The 15,976-nt window shown below is 41.4% G+C and overlaps 1 long non-coding RNA gene across 1 annotated transcript; it reads left to right on the forward strand.

Annotated features, from left to right (window-relative positions):
- Window positions 1-2,273: 2,273 nt before the first annotated feature.
- On the forward strand, window positions 2,274-15,073 carry LOC113845563 (uncharacterized). Its single transcript, XR_011806426.1, has 2 exons — window positions 2,274-8,198; window positions 14,783-15,073. It is a non-coding gene; the product is annotated as an uncharacterized lncRNA (long non-coding RNA).
- The last annotated feature ends 903 nt before the right edge of the window (window positions 15,074-15,976 follow it).

A 15,976-nucleotide genomic window follows, 5' to 3' on the forward strand; every position in this document is an offset into this window, starting at 1 on the left:
AGGCTAGTAACATACTCCTGCAGTCACTGGGCATCTAACCTCATTTACTGAGCGTTTGGGTAATTGCTGATTTCTTTTAAGTGTCCACTTTAAAAAAAAAAAAAAAAAAAAAAAAAAAAAAAAAAAGTAAGAAAAAATAGTACTAGAAAAATGGTCATACAAACAAGAGCATGAATCAGATTACATATCAGTGGTTTTTCCCCCTACCGTGTTCCCCTGAGGACAGGAGTCTCTGGTGAAGTCAGTGAGAGCTTTGCCATGGGCTAACGCCTGACATTCGTTCTGGTTTTCTTTGCTGCAAGTGATGTTACAAAATCACTCATCAGCCAAGAATGGCATGGTTATTAGTTGCAAAAAGGTGATCTGCCTCTTTTAGTGTATGGATGATATCAGTCCCTCAGACACTCGAGCTTCAGGTGTAGAAGAGTGACAACACAATCCTAATATTTTTTAATTTGCACTAAAATGCTACCTCTAGTGTGAGCTGCCTTTCCTACAGGTGCTCCCAGTGGCTTCCCTCAAGGGAAGGAGCTGCCAGGTAGCACCACCAAACAACTGTCTCTGAAAAAAGTAGATAGGGGTGGTACATTGAAAAAGTGAACGCAGAGGAGGAGCACTACCTCACCAGTCTGTGTGTCTGTGCCATACCACAGCGAGGGGATGGAGAGGCTGCATGGAGAGCATTAACGGCAGCAACTTCTGCTGAAAATGACTGACTGCTTTAATTTGCAGGAGCACTGCTGGGCTCCTACCCAAGAGACTGCCAGGCCCCCTTTTGCCAGTTTTCCACTGATTTTATCAAGACTATGAATGCAGCTGCTGAAGAAACTTCTAGCAACGTCTCCTTCTGCTTTGCCCAACTTTAGGCAGCACAGCACACAGTCTTTGCTGAATGAGACCAAGCACAGCATAGAAAGGCATTCACTGACATAACAGAAAAACAAAAGCTGCAGCATCTTGTAGGCATTTGTCCAAAAATTTTGCTTGTACTTACCTTTCCCCCTCCAAGCACTACCTGCTGCCACCTGCAAGTTTCCCTTGCTATTCATTATTTAATCAAGTGTTATTTTCAGACCTGTGGTCATTTAAATTAGTGTGTGGAGTCTCTGAATTAAGATTAATTTCTGCTAAGGCAGCTGCAGAAAGCATGTTGTCTACTCCAGTGCCCACTGGCAAAGAGAAGCCCCAGATGCAACAGCCTGTAACTCTCATTGCCCTTTCACCTACGGCTGCATTGATCCAGCAACTTTCAGTCCTGAGTTACACTTCATACAGGGTTTTCTATAACACCAGGAAACTTTACCATGTTACTGGTCTTCCCACAAAGTCCTTTTTTCCTGTCCTTTTCAGCAAGGATGACAAAAGAGAAGCACACTTCTCATGTGTTCTCTCGTAGTAGAGAACATCAACAAAGAGTAGCAGGTCAGAGTAAGGAGAAAAACACCAAGGAGGTCTTCAGAAGATTTCAGGAAGTCTGGCAAACTTATATAAATGGTATGGAGCACGTCCATTTCATCAAGCTATTGCACATTATTTAAGATGTGCCGCCTTTTCCTAAAACCCCGAGCTATCACTGAAATCTCTTGCCACAGGTACTGTGCAACTCAACCCCCTCCTGCCATTTTCTCATCAGTAACTTTAGCTACCTGTTATCTCCTTTGCATGTCTCGCCTTTCATTACTGTTGCTTCATTTTATCATCTAGTCCATTGTCAGTAAATGAAGTCTATTGCTCTAGAGAGTTTCTACTTGTTTTGTGTTATCAGATTTGATTGCAGTATTCCCCTTGCCAGGCATATGTGTGAGTAAAATATTCAGGCAGCATTTCCGTGTAGGGGCCAGCAAACCTAACACTGGACACCAAGAAACTCAGAGAGCGACGTGGAGAAGCCAAGACATCTGGTTTAATGTCTGTGCAACATAGGTAGTTTTTTAAGGTGGCAGACACTGGGGGGGAAAAGGGTGGCATCAGCGTGCCACCGTAGCCACAAAGCAGGCAGCTGGGATTTGCAAAGTGAAGGTTTTTGTTGAGTGACACTGGGAGAAAACCCAATATTGTGAAAGGTGTATTGCTCACAGCAAAGGGGTGTCCCTCTCATGGAGGATGTGTAAACACATATTTTGACAGCTGTACTTAAACTCATGTGTTTTGAGATGTTACAAATCCAGTTGTCCACCAGGCTCCTCTGCTGATGGGCATTTCCCAGCAGAGGGAGTGGGACACATCTCATCCTCCACACTTCTGCATCTCCCAGTGAGGATGGAGTCACTGCTGCATGGGTTGCTCTGTTTCCTGACCGTGGGGTAGGGAAGGGATCTTTGCGGCAGTCCAGCCTGCAAGTTGCCTCGCATGCTGGCACCTGGCAAGCTTCCTTTTCACTTGGCTTGAATAAGGTGGAAAGCAAAAACCTACGAAATTAATGCGGTGGTGTTTCATTCCCCATGGAAATCTGCAGGCATCAAAACAACCGCTACCTGTGTCAGTCCAACAATTGCAGCATTTCCTGCTATATCACAGCGTCAGTGCTGAAAATGGATCCCTCGGCAATCCAGCTGAAGTGTCAGCATATTAATGTTGGAAGTACAGGCTTTCAATGTGATAGAAAAATAATGACTAATATCAACTCCTACTGCTGACCCCTTGCATATTCACATATGCGTATGTGATTTTTTCCATGGGTTCAGATGATGAGATGATGAGATGATTTAAAACACCATAGCTCCATTGACCCCCCCAATTGTCCCCCATTATGTATTTACTTGTTACTGCCTGCATAGTATCTCGCACCTGTCCTAATTAAATGACATCGTTTTTCTTTTTCTGACCACTTTTTCAAATGCCGAGTTATTTTTGAATTCTAAGCCCATCTCACAGCCTCTCAACAACTTGTTTTATAGGCTGGATTAATATCCATATTCTCTCCTCCACCATCCAAGTAATAGGCAAAACCACGGAACAGAACAGCACCAAGGTTATCTCAGACATCACGAACATCTTCAGGAGCCTCTTCCTTTTTGACAACGAACCATCTTGACAATGAACCATCCACAGTTTCTGTTTTGGAGAGGTTATCCACCCAGTTCCCAATGTTCCCTTAGTTCTTCAAGTACATTTCTTTCAAATAGTTTGCTCTGACTAATCTGCATTTACAGTTACTCAGTCGGCCTTAGCTGTTTATAGACGGTTTTATTTTTGTTTGTGCTGTTCCAGACTTTTTCCAAGAATTGAATTAAGCTGGGGAAAAAAGGGAGGAATATATTTATTTATTTATTTTTCTTATTTGTTCTTTTTTAATTCTTCAGCTCCTTTCCCCTTCTTTTTCACAATGGGCATTATATATGTCCTTTTTCAGTCTTCTGGAAAAAAAAACAGGCGATCTGGGTTTGATTCATAATATTGAGAGTCACAGCCTCATGCGATGGGCTTTTGGCCACCTTGAGGAGGACAGGAAATTGGGGCTGGGATTTTGCTACCATGAAAATGTAACTAGGACAAAGGGGTAAGAGGGCATACATACTCGCATGGAGGACTAAAATTCAGTGAATAGTTTCATTCCCAGGAGGAGGGAAAGAGAGAGAAGAAAATATTAAAAATGTAAAGCTTTTTAAACAGAGTAAAATTCCAAAACCAAAGGAAAACATTGCATTTTGGATTGGACAAAGATTTGAATCTTGAATGGGTTTTACTCTGCAATCATTTTGTCTATTGTTTAAATGAGAAAAAAAAAAAATGCCATTTGGCAATGACTGCAACCGATTTCATTCTCAATTTTTCAGGTTAGCTGAAGAGCTGAAAAAATCAATTGTTTGCACAGCTCCTGTCCTGGAGGCTTGGAAAATTACACTTTAGAGATAACAATTATGGGGGTTATGGAGCAGAACACCATCATGGAAGTTTAAATCAGAAGAAGAGGCTGAGATTTACATCATTTTGGAAGATGTCATGAGACCTTTGTTTTGAAATGGACCTAAAAGCAGTTTCTGAAGCAGTAATGAATGTGGCTTGACCTTCCCTATGCTTTTTTGTTTGGCATTGTTAAGTATAGAGATCTTTAATGCTCTTCATGTTGACAACACAAAATGATGGGTAGTTTTCCTGTCGTAGCTGAGACCTCTAAGACATATTTTCATATGACTATGCCACTGGGAAAGATGAATTGCTTTTGCCTTCATTCACGTTATCTGAATGCAAGGACATCAGAATGCTATGCCCTTTCATAAGGGGATTCAGCTCTTCCTTTGACTCACACCAGTTCTGAGGTTGACCGTCAGGACTCGGGAAATGACTGTTTGCTCACTTCAGACCTTGCCTAATACGGAGGGCTTATGCAAGTGATGACTGAGGCAGCTGATGAGTCTGCTTTGTTTTTCCAGTAAGATACCGTTAGTGAATAGAATTAGTTGAGAAACTATTTGGTTTAAACTTCTTTCTTCATCACCCAGAACAGAATACAGATGAGTCTATTTTCCACCAAGGGACCAGCAAAACTTGGGGCAGGCTTGAGCAGGCCTTCTTTACAATTGGAGGGTGTTATAAGACAATGTCAGAATTTGTTTTGCAGCTTGGCTTGAAGAAGACACAGAGTAAGGTATGACCAAAACCCAGGAATAAGCAAATGCCAAATACATGACAAATTGAGGAGTGTTACAGGACAACACTCTGAGATCTTCAGGTCTGCTTTACAGCACACTTAGTCATCACTGAAAAAACACAAGGTGAGAAGCTGACTGAACATCACTATGGCTGGACTTAGGACAGGAAATTCAGGCAAAAGCATAAGGAGTGCTTGGGATAGCACAGGTGGTACCACAGGCCAGACACATATTGGCCTCTCTGCTCTGCATACCAGCTGGGAGCACAACAAAGGACCCCACAGTTCCTCTGAGCAGGGCAGCCAGAGGAAGGCTGGAGGAAGGACACACTTGCACTTACAATGACACTGATTGCAAGAAGCCTACTTTCCCTTAGAACCACAGAACCATTAAGGTTGGAAAAGACTTCCAAGATCATCTGGCCCAACTGTCCCCCTACCACCAGTGTCACCACTACACCATGTCCCCAAGCACCATGTCCAACCTTTCCCTGAACACCCCCAGGGACGGTGACTCCATCACTGCCCTGGGCAACCCGTCCCAGTGCCTGACTGCTCTTTCTGAGCAGAAATGTCTCCTCATTTCCAGCCTGAACCTCCCCCCGCACAACTTGAGGCCATTCCCTCTGGTCCTATCACTGGTTACCTGCAAGAAGAGGCCAACCCCAGCTGCCTACACCTTCCTTTCATGAAGTTGTAGAGAGCAATGAGGTCTCCCCTGAGCCTCCTCTTCCCCAGCCCAAACACCCCCAGCTCCCTCAGCCGCTCCTCACAGGACTTGTGCTCCAGGCCCTTCACCAGCTTCGTAGCCCTGCTCTGGACATGCTCCAGGGCCTCAATGTCCTTCTTGTACTGAGGGGCCCAAAACTGAACACAGTACTTGCAGTGTGGCCTCACCAGAGCTGAGTGCAAGGGGATTATCACCTCCCTGGTCCTGCTGGCTGCACTATTCCTGATACAAGCCAGGATGCCATTGGCCCTTGCTGCTTTATTTACAGTTCTGAAGGAAGTCATCACACGGGGAGGAACTTCTTTTCACATTTGAGCTGGACTCACCCTGTGGGCCAATAAGCACAGGTAGGGCTGTGACACAGCAGGACCAGGCAAGGGCTGAATGGAGAAGTTCAGCTTAAAGCACCTCCTGCAGGATGGGGTCCACCCTGGTCACAGCCTCCCAACAGGATATTTGGGAGACTTTCCATGTGGCCACAAGCAGGAAGAGGGCAGTTCTGTGCACTGTCTCTAGTCTGGCCCTGAGCCCCAGCAGTGAAATCAGCAGGAGTGGGGATACTCAGGGCCCTGGCAATCAATATGGTTTTATTTTATGTGCTTATCTAGAGTACAGAAAAGAGCAGCATTAGCACATCACCACTTAACTATGCTAGAAACCACTGCAGCTCCCCAGAAATGTGCTGGTGCAGACACTAATGCTGATGGAATTGACTGGCTTCAGCAATCACATCACGGGGCAGCACTGTTGATGAGACAAGACCAACAATTATTTTTTATGAGACAGATCAAGAATTTATGGCTGCCCACCACAGAACACAGGTGCCCCAGTAGTCCGCTGCCTCTGTTTCAGCTGTTGTTGGTTCAGGGGCTGGCCAGGAAAGGCTGACTGTTTTTCCCAGTCACAGCTATCAAAAGTAAAATTGTGCTTGTCACAGCAAGGGCTCAGTCAGGAGAACGTGGGAAAATCAGGGAGATACTCTGGTAAGGCTCTGCCCTTGCCCTTTGACAATCAGTGGGTTAACTCACTGAAGAAGATGTGGAAACCATGAGGAACTCTCTCAGGTTACAAACTTCACTCGGGCTCACCCCGGTGAAGAATTCATGACAACAGTTCCTGGAATGTCTTCTTCATCCATTCTGAGCCAGTGGTTTACCATTTCTTTCAAAGGAAATCTTTGCTGCCCAGGCTCTAGTTGCTTCTACTGCAATTAGTCCACATTTTTTTTCAGAGACTGCAGGTAGGGAAATGATCTGCATTTAAGCTGTCCTAATCATTTGTTTTTCATCCCATATGCAGACCAAAAAAATAACTTCCGTGTGTGTGCATGTACCCACATTAGCCCACAACCAAACCTTCCAGGAGTTTCAAGTGAATACCAGAGGAAGAAAAAAGGTTGTATGCAAGTTGTCTGTTACATTTATCTTCCCAAATATTTTGCTAAAAGTGGTGTATAAGCCTAGGGATGGGAGATGAGTCCAGTTCACGAAACTACAGAAGTGAGTACTCCCCTTATCTAGTGGTGAGGGCACCTCTTCAGGGTCTGGAGGACCTACGTTTGTCCCCTGTTTCTGTCTGACACACACTTTGGTAGCAAACAAGGACTCTTACACCCCTGAGATGCATCTGATCTCTGCCCCGAGCATCCCTTAGTAGGCCTTTTCCAATCTCTGGTTTTGGGTCTCTTTTCTTTGTAAAAAATAAAAAATAAATTTAAAAATAAAAAATAAAAAAAGGCTTAACTAGTCACAGAAGCACTCTTGAAGGCTACACCAGTCACAAAAGCTGCTATCGTTAACATCCTTTTACATTCATTGGACTACCTGTAACAGGAGAAGGGATTTTGTTTTGATTTATTTTAAAAAGGGAGAGGTATGGTCAAGATGATCTCCACATGAGATCTTCTCTTTCAAAATCCATTCGTCTTCACCTAGAAATGTACCAGTATTACACAAAGTCTGATTTCAGCCTGACTGCTTTCCCTCAGCTTTGCTTAGAGGTGCACTGAATATCTGTGTTATTAATATAGGCAAAGCTCAGTGGGATGCTGGGTGCTTTAAAGTTTCTCGTAAATCATAATAAAAATCATTTAAAATCATATAACAACTGGTATATTCTATACAGAGAGTGGGGAAAGTATTCTGAATCTCAGTGCTTTGAGTACTGCTCCTTCTGTCCCCAGTTACAAGAAGTGAAATGTTAGTACTTCATACCTGTGGGTGCCCAACACTTTCCCTTAGCAGGCACCTTGAATAGCCAGGAATGTGTCTTGTTAAGCTTTATCAGCCTACTGCTTTTGAGGGACATGTTCTTAATGCAGAAAGATCCTTCTGGGTTTTGCTCCTATTAATTTTACATAAGGCGTTTTTGTTAGCCAGAATTAGATAGCACCACTTATTTATGAATAACCCATGAAGGAATGCATGAGTCAATACGAGATACTTTCCCAGTCCCTGGTGCTGGGTGTTCACAAATCAAGAATGGCATCTATGCAGAACAATCACCGACAGAGGTATTTCTATGGTATGCCTGGACTAGCTTGGAATGAATTATCTTTCTAACTACATGAGTTGCTTTCCCCAAAGTGTATTTCTCCCATCCTTCCCCTAATTATTATGGTGGAGTTTTTTAGCTGCGCATTTTGAGTGCCCTCTGTTTCATTCCAACCCCCTTATTTAACTGTTCTAATGACTACTCCCAAAATAAGAAACATCTGGCACATATCGTGATTGCAAAGCAACCGTGGTAAAATCCTTGATAGGAAGATTTTTTGAGCTCGGCCAGTCCTGCCTGGTGTGATAGACAGTTCATCAGGCTCTTCAGCACTCCTTCTCCTGTGTGGTACCATTCATTCAACTCTAGATATGGACACAGTGGGTAAAGACTAGTTTTGTTGTTTTGTTTGGTTTGTTTGTTTGTTTGTTTGTTTGTAGGTTGTTTCTTCTGTCTTTACGAATTTTCATTTTGTTCTCACTGGAAAAAAAAAAAAAAAAGGCAGTTCTGTGTCCATCCTGTCTCCTACATACCCAGTTTCTCCCCAAAATCTGTCTGAAATTTCTATAGAATAAGAGAAACTTCTGTATTTCTAGGGATACCAACATTTATCTATCATAACACAGGAAAATGAGAGCCCAGAAACTGGAGTGTAACACACAATACTGCTTAGCTTAGAGATTGTGATTTCACCATGAGATTTTGGATTCATTTTAAACCAGGGATCAAGCTGAAATTCCTTAGCCACATTGCCAAAGTTCACCTTATGTTTTCCTAATGTGTTAAAAAATCACAACCTGGTGTATGGACTGCTCAAACAAGAAAGCAGCAGATTCCCTGGGAGTCAAAGGTACTAAAGAAGGTCACAGAAAGCTCAAAGATGTAGTGAGGTTTGTCAATGACCTGGTATCATGTGATGCTGTCAGATATAAAACAATAAGGTAATAATATCCATGGTCCATTCACTGCTAGATTTTGGTCACTTTGATAGGTGGGAAGACAGAATGCACAGAGAACTCAAGCACACTGAAATAAGAGGGACTGGGAATAAAAACCCTTGTGACTCTGAGTCGTACTCTCTAAGAACTTGTCCAAACAGAATTTTCTTTCTTAACACTACAAAACTGGGAAAGGCCAGGTAAGGTTTTCATTCTATCCCCTACAGTGCCAAAGATAACTGGGAGGGACTCTTTGCAGAAGAATCACATCACCCCTTACGGAGAGACAGCAATTTGAACATGCTATAACCTCCTCAAAATCTCCAGAAGAAAATTTGTTTCTGATGTATTTGCCAGAGCACACTGCTGCAGCATTCAGCCATCAGGCTGCTCAGTTTGTGTGCAAGTGATATAGCCCACAGCAATGCACATCCTACAGGACGAGCATTTATATCTGACTTGGGTTAATTTTTTTGGAGTATATTACAGAAGGAGAATGCCGACTCATAATTTGCCAGAAGCTTTCCAACTTGCAAAACATCAGGTGAAATTAGAAAGCAGATTGAATACATGCAGAATATGTGTTTGGGCTCTGGAATACATCCAGTTTAAATCAGTTCATGTAGGCATCAAAATGTGACGGTGATTTGTTATGAATTGACATTTAAATCGCAAAGCAATTGTGGCAATGATTGGGAAGCCTAGCTTTAGAGCACATTTCAGTAATCAGTAGATATAGTCATATTAAAAAAAAAAGAAAGAAAGAAAGAAAAAACATAAATACAGGCTTATTTGACTTTAACAGGATCACTACTAAAATTTAAGTCAAAAAAAAAAATCATACTATGTCTGAATGGTAGGATAAAGTTAATTAATATGACTGTTTTGTAGGGATTCTTGGATAACTTCTCGAGTTTTACTACACACATCACCCCTAACCAGATCTTTCACTCAGCATCCATGTAAGAATGTCTGCCTTAGATATTTGCAGGTTTCTTTTTCTGCAGTGACCATTGAGAACATGAGAACTCACTTGTAATGCATGGAATTTGTGCTGATTCCCTGGGTAGAGATGAAATTCATACACAACTGAGGGCAAGCTGTGCACTGATAGTTCAACAGGTTCACTGGGTGTTTCATGGCAGTGAGTCCTAACCCCATGAGAGAGGTCTCCAGACTAAAAATGAACATCTTAAGAATTTCAATGCAAAATATTAAGCTCAGGCACACTGGTCCCTTTGGGGAAAGGGGTGAGCAAGACTGCTCACTTTGCATCAATAAAACAGCTTAATTCAGGCACAGAAGTTTATATAAACAAAACCAAAACCCCTTCAGTAGAAAGTCTGTTTCTCTTCTGTGTACAGAAGAATTACTATGCAAATTCTGGAATGCTGCGGTTACTTTGCTTGCTTAGCAATATTAGACTCTCCAGTCTTCTCTTGGAATTAAATTTCAGTTTTTCTTTTGTCATTCTGTGACAGTTCAGCTGTTATTTCAGATTTGTTTTTTCCTAAATGTGAGGCAGGTCCAGTGCTATCAGTACACAAGGTATACATTCAGTGACCCACTTCCCAGAAAATACTTTTTTTTGTTTTTTGTAATAGACTATATATCCTCTAAAACAATCCAAGACCAAAAGTCCTAATAGTCTAGACCAGAGAATCATAAAATCCTAAAATAACTTAGCTGGAAGGGAACTCTGGATGTTCTGACCTTATCCTGTCAGTTTTCAGCATCTCTGAAGATACTAACAGAGGATGGAGATGCCACAATACCATTCTTGTGGTTCCTTTACTGGATTGTGAATATAAAGTGAAGCTCACAAAATAAACAATTCTTACTGTATGTGAAACAAACCATACAGGCACATTTACAGTCAAAGAAACAGTCAGAAGAATAATAACTTTCTAGTTGAAGCAAGATTTCCCAGATTTTTAAGATCTGAGGTACAACTGAGGTCATGTGGTCCAGAGTCCTGAGCAACATAGGGTGGAAATTTGTCTTTAGACATGCATGTATCTAACAGTTCAGAGCTGTTGGACTCTGAGATCACTTGTGGATGCAAATTTTATGTGGTCTATCAGAAAGGACAGTTCTAGCTGAAATCTTGCAAGTATGCTCCACTTGCACAATCTTTTGCTCACTTGACATGCCTTCACTTTCATCTAACAAGGGTTCTCTATCCTGTTTCAGGTTAAATTTTAGCCCCTGCAATTGATTATAAGTTGTTATTCAAACTCAGTTGTAGGAAAAGGGTTATGTGTATGATAAAAGGCTGAGAGACTGACCCCTTTGTACTGCAACTGTAAAACAGGATGCAGAAACAGGCTGTGTTTGCATTAGAGTGAGCTAAAAGCTAGGAATTACCAAATCTCAGCAGGTGCTGTTATCAGGAAGATTTTCAGAAAAGATCTAATCCTTTATAGTTGCTGGGTAGCTGACGAACGGAGCCTGTTAACATCTTATTTTAGCTCCTGCTGTGTTGAAAGATGTAGCTTTCTTCTCAAGCAACATTTTTGTCTCCACATGGGCTGAAATGCATCTGCCATGGATCATGTAGCGATAAGGCACCTTCTTCTGCCTCCACAGTGCTGGCTTGCTGTCCCGGTAGGTGAGAAGCTCGAGCTGTTTCATGACTGTGCTGCCCCCAAATGGCTCAAGACATCAGTCCAACACTTAAGACATGTAAAAATGAAGACATGTAAAAAACAGCCCAAAGATTAATTTTCCTCACTCTAAGGGGCTGATCTTTCTTATTCTTTGATGCACTGACCTATTTGTTACTGAGCATCAAAGCCTGAGCATCAAATAGCGATGTTCAGAGGGGAGGGTATTTATAATCACTTTGCAATATTCATATGGTACACACAGGGTAGGAAGTGTCCGGTATATTTCTAACATTTTCACATTAGTGGTTTACTACTGCAGAGAAAACAGAGCAGAGGTTTTGACACTTGAAAATGATCCTAAAGTACTCAATCACACAGCGTTCAGCTGGTGTCTTTATACTTCATAAGGCACAACACATAAATTAAATAAAATTTGCCCTTCCTTCTATTCACAGCCCACTGTAGGAGCACTATATTTCCCAGAGGCAGATCATTCCCAGAAATGGAAGTGAAGAAGACTGAGGAAGCTGCAGGCTCTCTACTTCTCCCTCAGTTTGCAATGCTGGCTACAGATTTGCTCAACTTCACATGACATAGGGCTTGCAATGCTACTGCATGCTGCACTGGGTCTGGCTGGGATGGAGTCAACTCCCGCATTGCCTCTACAAAAGCAGGTTGATTTTTATTTTCTTGCAATTTTCATTTGCAAGAAAATAAAAATCAACCCTTGACTCCTCTGTGAGCTGGGCACCTAGCTGTGTTTTGTCCTGGGCTATATATGTAGGCTTTCAATGAGCTGTGGCTCTGGATTTTCAGTGTAGCCCAAACTCAAATGTCAATGGGTCTGAGGTGCTTAGCTCCCTTGGATACCCCTGGAAACACTTACAAAACATTTTTTGATTTCTTGGTTGATAAAGCATGCCACAGAGATAAAAATCATGAACTTCAACTGATGCATATGGGTCTTTCACAAGTAGCAAGGGACTTGTTTCTCGGCTACACGAGGTACCAGCCTAACTTTTCTCTTCACAATTTCCATGTCCTCCACACTGAACACTCCTCAGCTGCCTCTACGGGCTTTCCATCACCTGGTGATGAATGACCCATGCTCATACCATTGCAGTCCTGTGCTTCTGCTTGAAGAAACCAACTGCTTAGTTGTATCCAGTGCAGCCTTCATACATGTATGTGTTCCAGATTTGAACTGGTCTATCTGATGCATTGCCATTGTCTCCTAAGGGCATGTTTTCCTTTCATAGGCTTCTAGCTCAAATCCAGTCAGTGCTTTCTGTTCTACTCAATGAATAAAACTGGTTGGGAATTTCAAGAAAGTGAACTTGCACTGCAAAAAAAGCTGTTACCTTCCAGGAAATACAGTGTGTTTGCTAAGTTTGATCTAGACCTCCACTAGTGCACAGAGGAGAAAAGTAACAACTCAGTTATTTAAAGTATTTTATCATCTCAGAGAAGGTTTACTTGGGGCAAGGGATTGGAAGGCAGTTACTTATATATGGAATTTGTTTATCCACAGTTAATGACCCATGAAACACTCTGGTTTGTTAATTATCACTGCCAGCACAATGGGAAAACTTACCTCATAAATACACTGTGACAATTACATTTACTTTACTACAAGGCTCTTCTTATTGCTGAACAACTTTGTGACTGGAGACAGCAATACCAGCCCCATTTCTGCAAAACTTTTCAAATACATGCCCAGCATGCTCCTTGGTCTATACATTTTCCCTATACTTTGCTGAACTAGCACAGCAGTGAGATTTACCACTATACGGTGTCTATTGACAAGTCTTGTACGATACTCCTAGACGTAGATGAGACTTCTGCTGTGTTACTTCCATCCTTATTTCAGATATATGATATCTAGACCATCCTAAAACGAATTTAGGAATAAGATGCAGCTGAAGATTTTTGGGATATCCTAAGGCAGGACTCATACAATCTAATTATCTCAGTTGTCCTACCTATGGTAGCTTAGTGCCTAACTCAGAAACTTCCCCATCTTCTCACTTAACAAAGAGGTTCATTATCACGGTGCCTTTGCATGAGATTGGAATATAGTGTAGTGTATTCAAAACTGGATATTTTGGTTTAGGCCCCTGAGCATAGATTTGATGCCCATAAAGGTGGCTTCACTTTCAACTGTACCTAAAACTCTGAGGATCTGATGAAAGTTACATAGTTTCAGGAAAGGTAGCTTGTATTTTTAATATTCTTTGCCTAGAATTTTTTCTCCCAAGTGAGCTTCAAGCTCCTGACTTTTTGTAGCATCGCTAAAAACATCAAAATTTTCATCCCCTGGGAAATTCAGATATGTTGGCAGTTGCTTTTAATATTGAAGCAATATACTGAATTCCATGGCATTTATTTTTTTTCAGTCCATCGTTTCCGCATTTTTTGTGTGTAGAAACACACTGTTTCAACAGCTTGTTTCAAGTCTGTCTCAGCTATATGTCCATTTTAAGCTGTAGCAAATTCCATGAAAACTGTAACTCAGACATCTTAGTCTCCTTTTCCTGATGAAGTTTTCAGATCACCTTTAAGACAGATCACCCATGAGGTTTTCCTAAGGATGCTCAGATAATACTTTGTCCTGCAGGAGGTAGCCCAATCCAGGGAAGAAAAATCACTAAGGCAATTGGATATCATGTCTCTTAGCTCTGTGAGGCACTGCAGAATCCCATGAAAATGCAAATAAACATGGATAGGGCAGCTTGGAATGAGTGGATTGATCCAGTAAACTGGAATATGTGGATTTGGTTTTGTCTTTCAAAAAAAAAAAAATCTGATTTTCTTTTTTTATTCCCATGTAGAATATAAAACTAAACAACAGGAAAAAAAAAAATGCTATTATTATGTCTACACCGAAAAATATCACTTTCTGTGAAATAAAGTAGTTGGAAACCTCCTGATTATCACTATTCTTCTATATAAGAATAAAGGTGCAATTGCACATGCTCATGGAAATAACTCAAAAAAGAACAGACGGAGGTAAATGCCGCATAGACAAGTGATTTCTCAGAAGCATAACACTTACCTTACTGAAAGAGAGATAAACCTTCGTTTAATATGATTTTTCTTACAGTTCAAGCATGCTCCTTTACCCAATCTTTCTGAAAACTTGTAAGAGTTGCTGAAATTTAATACTAAGAATGAGCTGACCTAATTACTCTTCTATTATAGTGAAAGGGCTTCCTGACTGCAAGATGACATTAACCTGTCTTTATTATTAGACCCTGTCAACTCAGAGCAGAGTACAATGGTAGTTACAAGGAACAAAGAGCTCTCTGATGGTTGTTACCTAGTGTATTTTTTAGAGGAGGAGGAAGACTTTTGGATGATGCTTTTCTTGAACTGCACTGCAATTAGGAACAGCTTTTAAGCTTTATATATGTCTTTGCAGCAACTGATTCAGTGTCACATACGAGATCCATGGCTATTGTGCTCCTCTCTGTTCCTGCATGAGAGATCATCAACATGAAACTAAAATGCTTTGGAGAATGAGGGTATGCCAAGAAACACTAGAGCCAGAAGAAAATGATCAAGAAATACCAGAGGAAAATGCCACTCAAATTTAGCCGAAAATATTGTAAATTCTGAATTGTACTACCCAGTGAAAGAATTCAGTCACATCCATGTTCACTGAATCCTTCTCTCTCTTTGCAAAAAATAAAAATAAAAATAAAAAATAAAATCACCTGTATTAAGCAGCTACCTTTCTAGACAGAATCAAAAGTAAACACAGAGAGTAAAATCAGATATGTCAGTAATCATAGAACCATAGAATCATTAAGGCTGGAAAAGCCCTCCAAGATCATCTGGTCCAACCATCCCCCTACCACCAGTGTCACCCACTGAACCATGTCCCCAAGCACCACGTCCAACCTCTCCTTGAACACCCCCAGAGATGGTGACTCCACCACCTCCCTGCCCCCTGGTAAAGAACCAGGGCTTTCTCCTAGTCATAGAACAAACACATAACAAGCAAAAACACATTGTCAGAGAAAATTAAAGCCTAGAACATGAGACAGAAGATGGCTTGCACATGTGTCTGGCAGGGAACTGATAGAGGCACCAGATCCCAGCTCAGCTGCAAGGCAACAGCTGCCTGCTGTGAGAACATCCACCACTGATTTCCTAGGGCTCTGAGTCAGAACATTTATCCTCTAGCCTTAAATATATGTGCATGTTTTCACAGGGGAGTTCCTGTGAACTGGCTGCATACAAGAAAAATCTTTTTTGCTTGGTGGATTTTTTTGTTGTTGTTTTTGTTTGTTTTGTTTTGTTTTTGCCTTGAGACTTGAGTGGGGAAAGAAAAAAAGGAGGGGGGGGGCAAAAAAAAGTTAGAATAGAATAAAAACAAGTTCTTAATGCATCGGATGTAATGCTTTGGCAGTGTTGTATTCGCATTGCTGAGCACAAGTAAAATCTACCAAAAAAAAAACAAAAAACTAGAGAATATGGACAGCAAGAGACCTACCTTGAGTATACAGGTATTCCCTACATGTCCTTTCAAGAAAACACTTCAATTCAAGTTTGCAACAGCGTTTGATTCACTTCACCAAGGAATTAGAAAAAAGCAACGTGCAAAAATGTA

Source organism: Anas platyrhynchos, chromosome 1, assembly GCF_047663525.1.
Source record: "Anas platyrhynchos isolate ZD024472 breed Pekin duck chromosome 1, IASCAAS_PekinDuck_T2T, whole genome shotgun sequence".
In the NCBI taxonomy this organism is placed as follows: domain Eukaryota; kingdom Metazoa; phylum Chordata; class Aves; order Anseriformes; family Anatidae; genus Anas; species Anas platyrhynchos.